The sequence below is a fragment of the Sinocyclocheilus grahami genome, unplaced genomic scaffold (genome assembly GCF_001515645.1).
Source record: "Sinocyclocheilus grahami isolate Dianchi unplaced genomic scaffold, SAMN03320097.WGS_v1.1 scaffold958.1, whole genome shotgun sequence".
Classification (NCBI taxonomy): domain Eukaryota; kingdom Metazoa; phylum Chordata; class Actinopteri; order Cypriniformes; family Cyprinidae; genus Sinocyclocheilus; species Sinocyclocheilus grahami.
Window position 1 is genome coordinate 347,132 of NW_015506137.1, and position 17,194 is coordinate 364,325.

General features: G+C 37.7%; 1 protein-coding gene across 2 annotated transcripts in view; it reads right to left on the reverse strand.

Moving 5' to 3' along the window:
* The window catches only part of prickle1a (prickle homolog 1a), a 36,945-nt gene extending 23,774 nt beyond the window's left edge, over positions 1-13,171 (reverse strand). For both annotated transcript variants that reach the window (XM_016249882.1, XM_016249880.1), the window contains exon 1: positions 12,968-13,171. The gene's annotated coding sequence lies outside the window, so the exon portion shown is untranslated. The remainder of the gene's footprint in view (positions 1-12,967) is intronic.
* Between the last annotated feature and the right edge of the window lie 4,023 nt (positions 13,172-17,194).

Below are 17,194 nucleotides of genomic sequence, written 5' to 3' on the forward strand. Positions count from 1 at the left end.
CTAAAACTAATAAAAATGACAAACTATAAAGAAATTTAAAAACTATAATAAAAAGAAAAAAAAAACTATATAGAGCTATTTAAAAAACTATGTACATAGAAATATAAAAAAACCTCATAAAAATGACAAAAACACAAGAAAAGTGCGGAACTTGTTACTAGAATGATAAAAATGTAAATATATATAAAAAAATCTCATTCAAACAAAAAGCTATAATAGTATCTCAATTATATAGCAATAGCACTGACTTCAATTCAGCCAAAGTCTTCAACAGAAATAACCAAGTAATACTTGAGATGAAACTTGACTTTGAAGTTCAGGAGATGTTTGATTTCCTAAAAACTCATCTTTAATGTTGGCTTTATCATGCAAACAAATTCACCCGAGACCAAAATGTCCAACCAACAATCACTACTATGTATCTCTACATGAAGCCTAAATCACCTTCTAAAGACTTTAAGCCGTTTTAAAACATTCAGACTAGACTTTGTCAAACATATATCACAGATTGTCTTGGCAAACCTTATTTTTCTCATTGACTCGGGCTCATATGCATTAGCAAACTTAATTTGAGCGCTCCTAGTGATGCATCAAACTGGCATGCAGAGATGTACATAAGCTTTAACTCTCCAGACTTCACAACTCCAGCGCTCGCTGACAGACGTTAGGAGCAGAGCTGATGTGAACAAAGAGGGCTGGACACAGCAGCACCCCGGGGTGTTACGAGCAGGAAGCTGCTTTATAGAGGCCTCTAGAAGCACACAATGACCGTGTGGCCGTCTGCGCACACACACACACACACACACACACACACACACACACACATACTCTCACACACACACACATACTCTCTCACACACGCACACACACACACACACACACACACGCATACACACACACACACACACACGGTCAGAGAGGCCAGCAAGGTCGAGTGGGGTTTTGTGCTGACAGTTTAGTGACAATGTAACGGTTTACTTACACAACAAATACAGTGACTTACACACAATTCTACTATTCAGTTCATCTGTTGAAACAGCAGCAAGATCTCAAACTGACATTCTCTAAAGTCACACTCAAGAATTATAGGAAACCTGCAGGTTACTTCACCAAAAAAACTATTATATTTCGTTCAAAGAAAATTAAGCCTGTTTTAGGCCCATTATGATTTTTTTGGTTAAAAAAACACATTATTTTCCACATACTGTACATTAATGTTTCTCCTCTATGCCCCGCCTTTCTGAAACGCGGCGATTTTTACAAAGCGCATCGGTCTGAAAAGCGAGGTGTGCTGTGATTGGCCAGCTATCCGGTGCGTTGTGATTGGCCGAATACCTCAAGCGTGTGACGGAAATGTTACGCCCCTCACCATACTGTGAGGATGCCCTGTCCGGCCAGAGCGACGAGACAAACACATTAAAACCCATTATAAACGAGGCATTTGTTGCATCCAGTGGGGCCATAATTACTGATTATAATGACTTATACTGTCTTTTTACGCGTTGCGTTGCACCGCGCCGCGTAAACATAAAACCATGTCTGCATTTGTGATCGGAGAAATGACAAACAACAAGCCCTACTCTACACTGCTCAAAACTCATGTTTGAATTATCAGTAACAAATTCTTTAAATATAAAAAACTTACTTACAGTATGAGTCAGAACAGCCGGCATTGTAGTCTACTCTCCCAGGATCAGGAGACAGTCCTTCATAAAATGCACTGCACACATCTGAATATTTGGGTTGAAGTGTTCTGGAACAGTGTTGTAAATACAACTTAACCACTGATTTCTAGTCGTGTCCTCTTTTGGAAGACCAAACAAAGTAGTTTCGCTTTCACAACGAAGCACACAGCGTCTTCACGACATGGCGGCGGCGGCAACAATACTACAGCGAGAATAAAAGTCACGCCTTCTTTCTTTGCGTGAACATTTGGGCGGCGTTATGCAAATCTTCCCACATAGTGAGGTAGATATGTGGGGGCGTGTTAGAACGAGCCGTTTTTGGTAGGTGTGGCTGACTCTTAACTTTTATAAAGAATATCTCTTTGGATTTGAGACTTTAGTCTTTGCAACTTTACAGATCTTCTTTATGCACCAAGAGCTTGTAACACAAAATTGTAAATTGTAAAGGAACAATTGAAATCGCATAATATAACCCCTTTATTGACAATAGAGTACCTTCATTTTTACCTTCAATTTTCATTGGCAAAAAAGAAGTAATACATAATGTAATACATTACATAACATATAAATAATATATATTAAAGTCGGCATGAAACGGAAGTTGCGATAGTCTTTTCTTCTCTACTGTGAAGTATATCCGAGTGAAACTGCATCTGAAATGAGAGGGCGGGACTTGTTCCCCTTCAGGAACTCGAGCTGCGTCGAGTCGCTTTGGGAACGCCCTTGCGTGACCGCATTCTGAAGCACGTGTCAAATCCGTCCAATGGAACAGCGAGACGTCACGAGCAGGGTGACGTAAGCACCAGAAAGCATAAAAGCACATCCGGCCGGGCGCAAACCAGCTTCTTCTGCTCTTCAGTAGCGTTCTGTGTATGTGTCTGTCTATTTACTGTTGTCTGTCCGCACAAGCACTCATATATATAAAACAATTAGAAAGTCTATGGCGAGCGAACGGCATTACAAACGCTGTGTTTCTCCCTGCCCACGATATCTGGCGGCAGGGGATACACACGATGTGTGTGTCGTTTGTTTAGGAGCAGAGCATGCACGGTCAGCTTTCCAGCAGCTGATTGTCATCACTGCGAGCTCTCGCTGCGCACGCTCCGCTCTCGCCTGGCTGCGTTTGATGACAGCGGCCAGGCTCGCGATCCCGCTGGCAGCGGTCCCGCTGTTGCCGAGGCACAGCGCAGACTGTTGTCGTGGGGATCGCGGGTGGATTTAGCGGAGGGATCCGAGACGGGCTCGTCCTTTTCTCGGTCCTCCCCCGCTAGACTTCGGTTCAAGATGCTCACTATCAGCAGATAGTATCTCAGATCCAGTCCGAGGCACGGACACGACTTAGCCTACGAGTCCTCTGGCCTCCCATCACCTATGGGGGTCAGAGCGCACTCGACCAGGAGTATGGCGGCCTCCAAGGCTTTCAGCTTGGGTGTGGCCTTGCAGGACATTTGTGCTGTGGCGGGCTGGTCCTCTCCACACACTTTTGTCCGCTTTTACAACCTAGACCTGGCTTCTACCCCAGGTTCCCAAGTTCTCTCTTCGTGATGTGCTCATAGGACACACACACAGGCAGGGACTTGGTAGTATGGCGCAGTGGGTATTCTCGTTCCCAAAGCGACTCGACGCAGCTCGAGTCCCTGAAGGGGAACGTCTCTAGGTTACGTATGTAACCATGGTTCCCCGAGGGAACGAGACGCTGCGTCGAGTCGCTTTGGGAACGAGAATACCAACTGCGCCATACTACCAAGTCCCTGCCTGTGTGTGTGTCCTATGAGCACATCACGAAGAGAGAACTTGGGAACCTGGGGTAGAAGCCAGGTTCGTCTTTCGGGAATTGATTGGATCGTCGGAAGCTGGGAGCGGTGCTAACAAAATGGAGGCAGATCTGAATGCCAGTTTGCAGTTAGTGGTGGGGGATTTCTCTCCACTGGATTCACCGCCGACACCCTAGCATGAATAAATGTTTTTTTTTTATTGAGGATGACGATGACGATCAACGGCACAAAACATGCCTAAACAGCGCGCATGCACGAGAGAGAGACTGCCTGCTTGACTGAGCGCATCCTCCATCAGTTTAAGTCATATTCATGAAAAAAATTTGTTTGCGATGTCCTAAGAGTAATGTTGTCGTAATATCCTAATATCTTTTCAATGTTTAGGGGTAATGTACTCCCTCATGACTGTCAGTGCTATAATGTTAGGGCTGTGCAAGCTACATAAAATCGCGTTCAAAATTGGCAATTAATTGCCTGCGATTTTGTGTAGCTTGTCAGTGAACTACAGCTCTGTGTAGTAAATGTAATGAAAAAATCTATCCAATGACAATTACTACTGAAATTACATGAAAATTACAACAACAAAAAAAGGAAAGGGAAGGGAAAATGTTCCGGTGTATTACTGAAAAAGAATAACGCAAAAAAAAGTGTGTGTGTGTGTGTGTATATATATATATATATATATATATATACATACATACACGCACACACATTATAAAAAATATAAAATAATAAATAATATATTTAAAATACATAATATTTTTAATTTAAATAAAACGAATCTAAATGTAGTATAAAGCATGTTCATACTTGTTTTAACTGCTTTTAATTTATGCCTGTTAATTTTTACTGCTTTTTAATTTATGCTATTTTAAATTAATTTAAACTTACTGTAAAAATTAATTTTACAGTAATGAGAAGCAATCATGTTTAGATGGATTAGAAAATGTTTAGATGGATTTCTGAAAAAGAATAGTGCAATACATAATTTTTTTTCTTCTAAATAATATATATAAAATTATATATAATATACATTTAAATAATAAAAAATATATAAATACAATTAAAAAAAGTACTTTTTTAAAATATTTATACAGCATCAATTTATGCTATTTTAAATTAATTTAACGTTAAACCTGTACAAATGACTACTACAGTAATGAGAATCGATCTAATAACAATCAGCACTCAGAAAAAAATGTGAATTACAGAAATATGTAAACGTAACATATTCAGATGGATCACAGTAATGAGAATTTTGGCGATTAACTCTTATGAAAACAATGTTGCAATGCAACTTTTCTTTCAAATATAATTTCATTTTGCAGTGAAACGTGACCTGGGCATGTTGTTTTCTTGAGGCTCACTAGTAAATGAGCACAACACGCACTCAAACCGCCACGCATGAGTGATATCGGCCACAAACTTTGAGCAGAGCATCAAAAAAAGGTGGTAAAGACTTTTTCAAAAGCGCTTGACCTCATTAGGATTCCTGGGAGAAGTGCTCCGTCATACGCACTTAACTGAGCGCATGAACTCATTAAAGCACATTTTCATCATTAAGGGAAGCAGTAAAGTCAAAACCAAGAGGAAAAAGAGGCCCTGAAACCTCCCAACATCCCTCTCAGATCTCTGATGAGGTTCTTCTGAACTCTCCGATGCAGATGTCGCCCTCAGGTACGGCCTAGATTACCCACAATCCCCCTCAAAACCACCGTCAGCGTCATTAAACGGGGCTTGAAATGGATTTGACCCAAAGCGGCGACACACACGGACTGACCATGGCAATGGAGGTGTGACGGCCTATGACCTTTGACCTCTGGTCCCATAGTGGCCTTTTAGAAGCATTGCCGTTTACCAGCCCCCCTCATGTTCCTTTGAGTTATATTTCACTTTACTGAGCCTAAAGATCAGCCGTTCCCGACCTTCTGATCCAAATTCAAGTGTGAATCAATGGAGAATGAGCTTCCACTCCATAAAGACAGTTTTGAGTTTTACACGGAAGAGCAAACAATCGCTTTAGTTCATACAGCACCTCACATCTTAATTTGATAAACCTATTTTAACATCCAAAGTAATTCCATTTCATTTCTATTGGTTTACAAGCTATATCAGAAGCAGGGTTATTATTGTGAACTAAAACTAAAACCATATATACATATAAAAAAACTAAGCTTATTTTATATTAGCTTTTTTTCTCATTTTATTTACTTTAATTTGATGTACTAAAGTAACTAAAACTGAAACAAAAGCTATATGAAAATTAAAAAACACAATTACTAACATTAAAATGCAAAATATAGAATAAAAACTGATTCAAAATATTAATAAAAACTATAATAGTATCTCACTGATACTAAAATAACACTGATCAGAAAGTATTTAAATATAACGACAAATTGTATTCATATCAACACGTGATTTTTATAATCAAATCATATTATTTTAGACAAATAGGCAAAATATCTATTGTAAGTCGCTTTGGATAAAAGCGTCTGCTAAATGCATATGTAAAATGTAAACGCAAATATAAAATATAATAGTAAGCAACTAAAAAAAAGGCAAATGCTAAATAAACTCCCATTAGCCGCTTCATTGCTTATGAGTCAGTATCACTGTAGGGTGCTTTTATGCGTCCTGTACATAAATAACTCATTTTCCATGATAACTTAACACAAAAATGACTATGAAAGGGTGTGTTATATTTGGCTACGTTTTTAAATTCATAACAAAAGCATTACTTGGCTCTTTAGATGCATTTTCTAGATTTTCTTTAGTTTTGTGTAAGAGGATGCGTGTTATTTTGCAATGTCCCGTGCACTGCTCATTACATTTGAATGAGAGTAGAATACAGTCAAATCATAACATTTTTAAATTTTGTTCTCCTATTAATATTTTGTTAAATAATTTGATTGTATTGATCATTTGGTAATAAAAACTATATTTTTATTTAATAAAAAAAGAAGAGTTTGTCCATGTCCCTTGAATGGTTGTCCACCCTGTCGTATTGGGGACTCTGTATTATTATATTATTTTTTCCAAGTTGAATAAATGTTTCATTGTCCTATTTTGTCATGCTTTGTGTGTTCTGCATTATGTGTCCACCCCGTCATGTGCTGGTCTTGATATTTTACAATAATATTTTAAATAATAAAACATGTGTGGGAGCTCAGCTAATATGTTTCTATAGTACTCGAGTGTGTACACATGACAAAGCGAATGGGAAATTAAAAACACAATTTTTGAGGGTTGAAAGGCACTCTATGGTGATATTGAACCTTATATTTCCATTACATAATTGATTCGTGTAAAAACACAAATATATATATAATTTTGCATCAAAATAAAGCAACAATGTGAATGCTTTTTTTTTTTTTTTGTCCAAATTGAACAACTGGTTTGAATTACTGAAAAAAAAATTATTTTTCCGTTTTGAACGCTTTTCATTATCATGTACTGTTGCATATGAAAAAAATATATTATTCTTGCATTTATATATATATAGATAGATATATTAGTGCTGTCAAACGATTAATTGCGATTATTCCATGGTCTGTCTGAATACTGGATTCTGATTGGCTGGCAGGTATGCAGTAAAACTGTTTAATGCACAGGTAGTTCTCATTTGTAAGTCGCTTTGGATAAAAGCGTCTGCTAAATGACTCAATGTAAATGTAATATACAGTATATATGTCCAGAATTTTTCTTTTTTTAAACAATTGAAATAATATTATTGCAAATGCATAAAGAACTGCATTGTTACCTGCAGAATTGCCGTGTTAAAATCTGTTCACAAAACCAAAGTAAGATCCATAAATAAAGATGACTTACATGTTCACAGAGTTTACAGAAACATGTCAAAAGAACAAGCATGTGTGGAATGATTTAGCATTGAATTTAATATCCTAAAGCTCAACAGCGTGTGTGTGTGTGTGTGTGTGTGTGTACTGGTTTATATATCCTGGTGGGGACTTAAACCTGACTACACACAGACTCATGGGGGCTCGTGTCATGATGGGGACCTAAACTGTGGTCCCCACGGGTACAAAAGCATATATGTCCAGAATTTTTCTTTTTTTAAACAATTGAAATAATATTATTGCAAATGCATAAAGAACTGCATTGTTACCTGCAGAATTGCCACATCTGGTTTTCTGCTATTCTAATGTTTTCTTTCAGCCTTGAGCAGGAAGACAGTGTGAGTCTTCCAAACAAACTCCTGCACTTTGATAACCTCCGTCTGTCTGCCTGTATGAACACACACACACACACACACACACACACACACACAGTCTCACTCTCCTCAATGTGTCACTCTGTCAATATTGACCCACCTGTAGCGTGCCCTTTGACCTCACCTCACCACATCCTCCATCAAACACACAGTCAGGAAGCCACATACAGTATGAACACACACAGATGAACAGACTAACTCAACATATGGACATAGTAGTCAAACGAAGCGGCCTGTTAATTATTTCCCACAATTCTAGCTGGCAGGGAGGCCTATATATCCACATCTGCTGCATCATGCGGCACACGCTATGAAACCAGCCTGCTGTAATCTGACCAGAATAATGCGTAGCATGTGTCGGCGACAGCAGGATCCCGTACGCTCGCCGTGGCCAAATATAATCAGTCTGGGATCGATCCTGTGCTAATGAGGCCTGAACACAAATCGGACTTTTCACTGCCAAGTAATCCTTGAGAAAGTCGCAGCTAATGAGGCTTTTATCACTCGCTCGCGATAGGAAACTACATCAGACTTTGATTTCACAGAGCTGATTAAAGTCAACATGAAATGCATTTTATTTTCATAATCTAACATATTTCCCAGAGAAACGGGATATTTAACCGAATCACACTATAAGCGTGTATTTTAGCTCCACTCACTCTACCTCACATATTTAAAGGAATAGTTCAGCCAAACATGAAAATGTGCTCACACTCAAGCCGTCCAAGATTAGGATGAGTTTGTGTCTTCATCAGATTTGGAGAAATGTAGCATTGCATCACAGTCTCACCAATGGAAGTGAATGGGTGCCGTCAGAATGAGAGTCCAAACAGCTGATAAAAACATCACAATAATCCACAAGTAATCCACAGCACTCTAGTCCATCAGTGAACATCTGGAGAAGACAAAAGCTGAAACACATCCAGCATTAAGACGTGTTTAACGCAAATACAAGTTCATAATCAATAATAACTCTTCCTCCAGTGAGTCAGTGTTCTGGTGTGAATCAGGAGAGAAATCTGCACAGATCAAGCAGCGTTTAAACAGCTCTAAACTAATCTGTGGCTGGATTTTGGTGTGAGAGACAACAGCAGATGCACTTTTTCACTGGAGGAAGCGTTATTATGGATAATAAACTCGTATTTGAGTCAAAATCATCTTAATGCTGGATGTGTTTCAGCTTTTGTCTTCTCCAGATGTTCACTGATGGACTGGAGTGCTGTGGATCACTTGTGGATTATTGTGATGTTTTTATCAGCTGTTTGGACTCTCATTCTGACGGCACCCATTCACTTCCATTGGTGAGCAAGTGATGCAATGCTAATTAATGTGAATTGCATAAATATAAATCGCAGCATGTTTCAGATGATAAAAAACATGACTTTCATAAAACACAGTACATCAGCTTTGATTTCATGCTGACTTTAAACAAATAGTTTAGTCTTGACAGCTATCTTTTTAGCACTTTAACCCTTTAAGACCTGAGGGTAAAATAGGTTTTATTTATTTGACAGTAAAACTGCTATTTTTCAAGTGCATTTTTTTCAGAAAACAAATGGCTTTCAAAAAATGTAAGTCATTGACCATTAATGTTGTTTGGTGAGTTAGTAAACAGAATTTAAATAGACAAAAAAACAAAAAGGAATACATTTTCAGAAAAATAATGATCGAAAGAATCCAACATACCTGAAAATTCAACTAGGCCTATATTACACATATACAAGTCTTTCTGTCACATTGTTTTCATTCAAGAGGCTTTATTGTTCATACACATGCATGCATATACATATGCACCCATACATTCATCACTAGTACAAAAAAAGCATGCGGATTATAGATAATCTATGCTTTGCTTGTATATCTATATAAACAGGCTGACGGGAAACTAGCTGCACAAGCCTCGTGATGAACCAAGCTAAAAGATTCTTGTTATCAACACATAATGCACATAAAGTCAACAAAAACATAATTATGATGAACCCCATTTAGTTTCCGCCATTACAGACACACCTCGCCTTAACAAAACCCCTCATATTCCCTCTGGCCCTGATGTTCATCCCATAAATCCCATCGTTCTGAATGCATCAGCAGTCCTGACGTCTGAAAGATGCTGTTATTCGTACTCGAGGAGTTCAGTCAGTCGACTCTATAAAAGCCTGCCGGACTGTCTGACGTGATTGGTTTAGCTGGACACAAGCAGCGCTCTGTGTTTGAGGCGTTAAATCAACACACACTGGCACGAGGGCCGACTGCCACATACACTCACAGTGAACGCTCCATCTGTTTACAAGAGCGCGCCTGTAATCTCACGCCAAACACGCACATTAACACCATCAGACCAGAGAATGCAACATACAGAACTCAGGGGGAAATCCAAGCGTTTCTGAGCAACGGAAAACCAGCAAAGCTGTTCAAATCTCCTAATAGCCTTGTTGATGCACATTTTCTAAGAAGACTGCTATTACTAACTATTATTTATTATTGCCTTTTTATTATAAAACAAGAAATCGGACATCAACTGAACGGACCAAATAAAGCAGTGGTTCTCAGCCTTTCTGAATCTGTTCTAAAATGACATAAACTGATTAACTAAACTCATTATAATTAAAATAATTAAATGTTAGAGTTCCAGACATGTTTGGAGACATTTCAGGGTTTAACCAATGAACTGACATGACTTTTCCTTTTCTACATAACATTTCTAAAAATAAAAAAAATTGCATATTTTGACAAATACCAAAATGTATGTAATAAACTATGCTCAGAGTTATACAACGTTTCTTTGACTTTTCCAGGTTTTCTTTATTTGTTTGAACTGGTTTTGTCTTAATTTAAAGCATTTTAAGCCATTAAAAGTTTTGTCCACATCAATATTCAAAGTCTGCCTAAAATAACTACTTATTAAAATAATTACGTTTCAGAATTCCAAAAGATTTAGAAGCTTTAGAAAAGTTTTTTTTTTTTTTTACTCACAACTTCTACCTGATAAAATGCTTGATATCTTGATATAACTACAAACAAGTGTATTCATTATAAAAATGCTAAACGTGATACGATTTTATTAATTTCTGTGATTCTTTTCCAGGTCTAGAAATCACACTTTTAAAATTATGTTTAGTTATATATCCAGGTTTTCCGAGACTGTGAGAATACTTGTTCGTCAAAAGAAAATAATTAGCGAATTAAAATTCTAGATAAGAATTAAAATAAGAAAACTCTTGATTGTTGGGGTTATTTTAGATTAATTTAAAAATGTTTGAGTTAGCATTTTAAGTTCGGAAGCAAAATCCTAAAATCATTACATTTCAGAATGATATTCATTTTTCTTTTTTTTTTTAAGTCCAAAGATTTTATTCATTTCCATGACATTTCCAGGTCTACAAATCACTTTTGAAACAAGTCTTCCTCATATTTCCAGGTTTTCCAACAATCCTGGTTCTTGTCTTGTTTGTCCTCATTTTAAGTTGAATCATGTTAAATCACTGGAAGTCTAGTGGGCCTGGTTAAAAACCAAAAGGACTGTATCCAAGAAGAAAACCCCCACTATAGGTGTACTGCAGTACACTAAAACAAGGCTTATTCATCACTAAAAATATCACTGCGTTTACCCTGCAGGTCTGCATGCGCCGCCTCACACCACCACTAGAGAGCGCCACCATCTCAACTACTTCAAGTGTAAGATCATCAAGACTTCACAGACTTTTAAGAACCCGAGCTCAAATCAAAGATCACTTACTGAGCAATAATTAAGCACACATCAATGAACAGAGCCAAGAACAGAGGCTATTGGGCATCGCCTCGATCTCATTTCAACCTCTCAAAGCCTCATGTTGGTGGACGAACACGTCTCCATATGGAAACGGAGTCCTGTTGACATTTGTGCTCCCCTGTGGGGCCCGACCCCTGCCAGCTGGCACCAGAGCAAACGGCTCCATGTCTGCTGTCATAGATATCAGTGAAGATAAACTACCGTACCACGCCAAATCTGATTTCAACTTCCCGTCAGGCTAGAATAAACAGATCGATAACATTCAGCCCGTTTTTCCAGTCCAAACCTTTGGGCCAGCCGTTCATCAGTGGAACAGAAAAGAAGAGATTCTGAAGATTCTTCACGCAGCACAAAAAATCCAAGTCTTCAGAAGTCATAGGATGGATCTGCGTGAGGAACGAACCCACATTGAAGTTCTTTTGCATTTGGATTCATAAACAAATGCAAAAGCAGTTATCTACATGCAATGAAGACTATCAAGTTGCTAAAAATAACATAAAAGCACCACAAACGTTGTTTTAACGTATAGTGATTTATGCACTATATTCCAAGTCTTCAGAAGTCATATGATGGATTTACGTGAGGACCAAACCTACGCTCTTTTGAATTCATAATCAAAAATGGCATGTCTCTGATGTGAAACGCCATTGAATCTCAACGATTCCAGAGCTGCAGTTGAGAAAATTGGTCTGTTTTTCATGCACAAATATCATCATACGAGTTCGAAATATAGCTTATGGACGACTGCTTTGATGGTCACGGTCACCATGAACCAATGAACCGTTTTTGGTTCCCCAAAGAACCTTTCAGTGAACAGTTCTGAAAAGAACCATTATTTTCACAGTGTAAAGTATCTAAAGAACCTTCTACGCAACGGAAAGTTCCATGAATGTTCAAGGTTCTTCATGAATCCGTCAATCCCAGCACTCAATAAAATGACCAGATAGGAGTTTTCACCGTGATGCCACAGAAGAACCATTTTCCACTATAAAGAGCCTTTTGTGCAGTCAGTCAGTGCATGTTATCGGCTCTTCATGGAACCACTGATGCCAATGAAGAACCTTTATTTGTAAGAGCGTCTATTAAAAGCCAGGGATACCGATCAGAGTCGAGAAGTCCAAAGCATGAGGAGCAGAATGGAAAAACTCCTGAGATTAACATCAAACGCTTCTGGTTAAGCTGGAGATGGTAGATAACCCGCAGGTTTCTGGGTTGCAGACCAGTTGTCACTGAAGTGACAGGCACAGCTGAGTCCAAACTCTTGGACACACATGCAAGAAATGCTTTTGTGCACAGTGTCTCCAGCCCTTTCTTAAACAATGCCCTGGATAGCGAGTTTAGAAATAGAGCAGACGCTCCTGGGACACTTTTCCTTGGAGCTGTTCCAGAGTCTCTCCACATTCAAACGCTAAGTCTCTGAATGCGAATATCACAAAAAGCAAAAGATTCAACCACTATATGCATCCAGTATGTCACTTATTAAACGCCACACATCAGAACTTACCCTAATATCTCGACCCCCAAAAAAATCCCCTTTCCAGCACAGATCCTGTTTATTAGCCGAGCAGATCCGCGTTTGCGCTCACTGGCGTCAGTCACTGCTGATCCGGAGCTTTACAGCGCATATCTGAGGTGAAGCACACACACACACACACACGCGCGCGCGCAGAGAGAGAGGAGTGTGTTGGGGAGGTTCGAGTCCCTCCTGCGCGCAATGCGTCCGCGTGCGTCACGTGAAATTCTATGGAACATTTTCTGGATTTGTTTTGTCCCCAGCCTTCACAGAAATATTACACGTGAAAAACACTTTAGGGTTACGATTTCTTTATGTTTTAAAATGAAACAACATGCTATTTGAACAATTACACCTTCTCGAGCCATCAATGTGGCAGTATTTGTTTTTAACGAATTAAACAGAATTCCAAGCGCCACAGAACTGCTCGTCCCCACAGCTATGTGCAGAGGGAAAGTGCTTTATTTCAAGGTCAAAAACAGGGGTTTCTACCATTTAAAATACAATAATGTATTCATAACTATCAAATAATACATGATGTAAATGACATTTAAAAAAAAAAACGAAATGCTGAATAAATATAAAATATATAAAAAAGTAGAGGTCCCCTGGAGTTGTGTCACTTGTGTTACATTTGAACAAAAATATTTTATTTTGAAATAAAATCCTTCACCCTGAAGACCTTTGAAGAAAGGCCCATGATATTTTTGAAAACCGAAACAAATCTTTAGAATCTGCTGTTAACTTTCTTATCCTTGTGGCAAAATTCTATTTTAACAAACAAACGTTTCTTAAGAAAAGACCTACTTTTATAGATTTCTTATGTGAAGTAGAGCATTTAATTAAATCACTAAGAGTAATTAATAACAAAAAAAAGTATTTCTTTTTTGAAGAGCTATGATGAGATCGTTCATGTACCGTGATTAATACTTGTTTTGGTGTTTGTTTGTTTTTTTAAATCCTATTTTCTTTATTTGTTCTGTTCCTGCCTTTTTGATGTTCATAAAAAAGCTATTTAAATGCATCTTTGTCATTGTCAGCTTTTTGTTTTCTTCTCTTCTCTTCCATATGTTCAGATGACATTGGATGTTTTGTTTATATACATTATGTGTAATGTATGCAAAGTTGTATTGCATTATTGTCATCTCTGAATTGTTTGCAATAAAAAAATAAAATAAAATAAAAAGGCCCATGATAAGTCCACTGTCTCTCTCCAGTTATCAGAAATGTTCTCAATGATCTCATGATTTCATATGAAGCTTTTAGTGGAAGTCACTGGTAGCTATGACCTACTTTATTGTTAGGGAATTGTACAGAACTAGAATATGCATGGATTAAACCACTTAATTTAGTGAGTATACATGATTGGCAACATGTGGTTTGATACCTTGCAGCAGACTTTTTGCCAAATGCATTTTTCATGAAAATTGTCACTGGTGTCACCTTCCTTATGGATCAATACATGCACGAATCATTAAGCTGTCATTTATGTATATCCATCGAATAATGTGGTCTAAGTTTAAATGTTCATTTGAAGACATCTCGCCATACCAAAAGTGGACATTTCTGTAGAATGGCATGTGTATGAAATACCCAAAACACAACAGATCATCTTTTCTTTCTTTGTGTGTAGTCCATAAAATATGTATTATTGGTTGGAGGCAAAAATTTAAATCACTGCCCAATTTTGTTAGAAAACATATTATGTTTGGAAAACTGTTAAATTATAAAAAGATAGATTTTTTTTTGTTGGTAAAATGTTGATTGTGGGCGATTTTTTTCTTCATGAATGCAAATGTATGAAGACAAAACCTTATGTTTCTGTTTTTAAAAGAGACTTCGTTTGTGATTTCTTTCCATGTATGGGATATTATGAAAAGTAAGAAGGCCCAGAAACTTATTGGAATACTAAGAGAACTTGATTTATTTCAAGAGGAATGAAGAGACCCCCTTACACTTTGTAAAAAATATTGTTACATTTAAAAAAATAAAAATGTAATTTTTGTTTTTCTCTCTCTCAGAATATATGCAATTGTATTGATACTTCGCATCTGTTTTGTCTGATATGCGCCTTGCTTGATATTTGTTTATTTACATGTATTAGTGCCATTGTAGATGTATATTCTGTTCAATATGTTTTATAAAAATAAGAAATACCCCAAATAGCGTACTACATTTGCTAAACTGTGATGTATTAAATGGTCCGTGCTTATAGTCTATAGTAATTCCATCCGAGCCTATATACTCGTACTATATACTCATTTTCTAATTAATTTTCTGTAGCTATTCATGGAAAACCTGGATGGCTTAGCTAGCATGCTGTATTATGCTAAATGTACAGTATATACAACCAGATACAGCGCACTTCTAGACACGGGCATGAGAACTAGACAAAGTCAATTAGACGTCTTCAGTATCTCAGAGCAAATTACAGACGCTAAAAAGAGGAAACAAACACTACGCTTCAGATCACTTTAGCGGTTTCTCTGAGACAGAAATGTATGAAAGCACACATTAGAAAATACAAACCCGATTCCAAAAAAGTTGGGACACTGTACAAATCGTATGTCTCTTCTTGGGTTTCACAGGAGATCTCACTCAAAACTCAAAGATCAAAGTCAGATCAGAAGATCTCGATACGATCTCAGAAAAACAATCCTGTTTTCTCTCTGAGTGAAGCTGATGTTTTAGAGCCCACTGGCAGATAGTTGTTCTCGTTTCAAGCAAAAACTCTTCAACTCTGACTTTATATGTGCTCGTTTTGCATCTCAAGTAAAGGCACATTGATTTAGGAATGTTTAGATGTTTGCTCTGGAAAACACGACAGAACGACTGCGTCAGAAGATCATTGTGTGGCAGTGTAAGAGGGGTCGAGTGGAGGTTGTGACCCACTGACCGGGGCCTGTATTCACAAAACATTTAATCTCACCCCTAAGAGCGTTCCTAAACACCAGTAAACGTTTTTAGCTAAGAGTTTTCTCTTGAAACCTATTAAAAAAGCTGCTGAGACAAACGTGTACTAAGGAACAGACGGAAGTCTTAAGCTCAGAGTAAGGGGGGTTAACCTCGTTGCTATGGAGGATGTCAGCGTGCTTATTAACTATGCACACAGTGATTGGCTGATAGTCTCTGTCAGAGATTTATTCATAGAAATATTGTAGAGTGCGATATTATGTTGCCATATTCAAATAAAGGTTTTAAAATGAAAAGTGTCAGCTAATTGCCAGCCTCTTACATGTGCGCTTCTCGTAAACAATTAGTGGTTATGCAAATAAACAGCCTTCATATAACCCCTCCTCATAAACAGCATTGGTTTTGTTTGGTTTAATTACAAACTGGACACATGAAAATCTGTTATTTCTTGCCCAGCTGGTTAATGAAAACAAGGATATAATCAAAGGAAAATCTGGAGTTGTGATAACCGCCAAAACCAAAGGCAATACCTTTTTAAAAGCTCATTATCGTCAAATATTTCTAAAACGCTCCGAGGCAGATTGCTGTCAACAGCTATTTTAGGATAGTTTGTGGTTTGATCTTAGGAGTCCTCTTTAATACTCCTAACCTTTCACAGATTTAGGAGCTAGTTTTAGCGCTAAAACACTTTGTGAAATACTCTTAGAGCAAAAATTATGAGTCTTAAATCTAGGACTGACACGACCATTATTTGTAAGATTTTCTCCTAAATCGGCGAGTTATGAGCTACTTTTAGCCTTAAAGCATCAGGTAAGTGAAACCATCTTCAGCCTGTCAATCACACGCTTCAGTCCAGCTTAAATAATTCTGATGTATTTTCAAGAATTCTGCATTTACATCTTGCGATCCATATTCCATGGCAGAAACAAGTTTCCATAGTTTAGGATCCATCTCAGAAAAACATGTCTGGGTCACATTTCAAAATTAAATAAAAAATCTATTGAAAATCAATCAAAAGAAAAATTTTATTTTTTTATTTTTTTGCATTTGAAAAAGAAGCCTATTGTTAGTACCCTTTCAGTGTTTTGCATTCTGACATTATTTTCATGACATTTAACCACATTTCCCTCATACTCTTGACAGGTTCCCTGAGATTAACCCAGCACTCCTTGTACAGGAGGGTCTTTATACTGTCCCGCAGCATTTAAAGCAGCTGTTTAAGGACATCAGGCCATGAGGAATATGCTGTTGTGACTGTCACATGTCATTTGCTGTCTGGACTGTGAATGAAGAAAGAAATGTTTG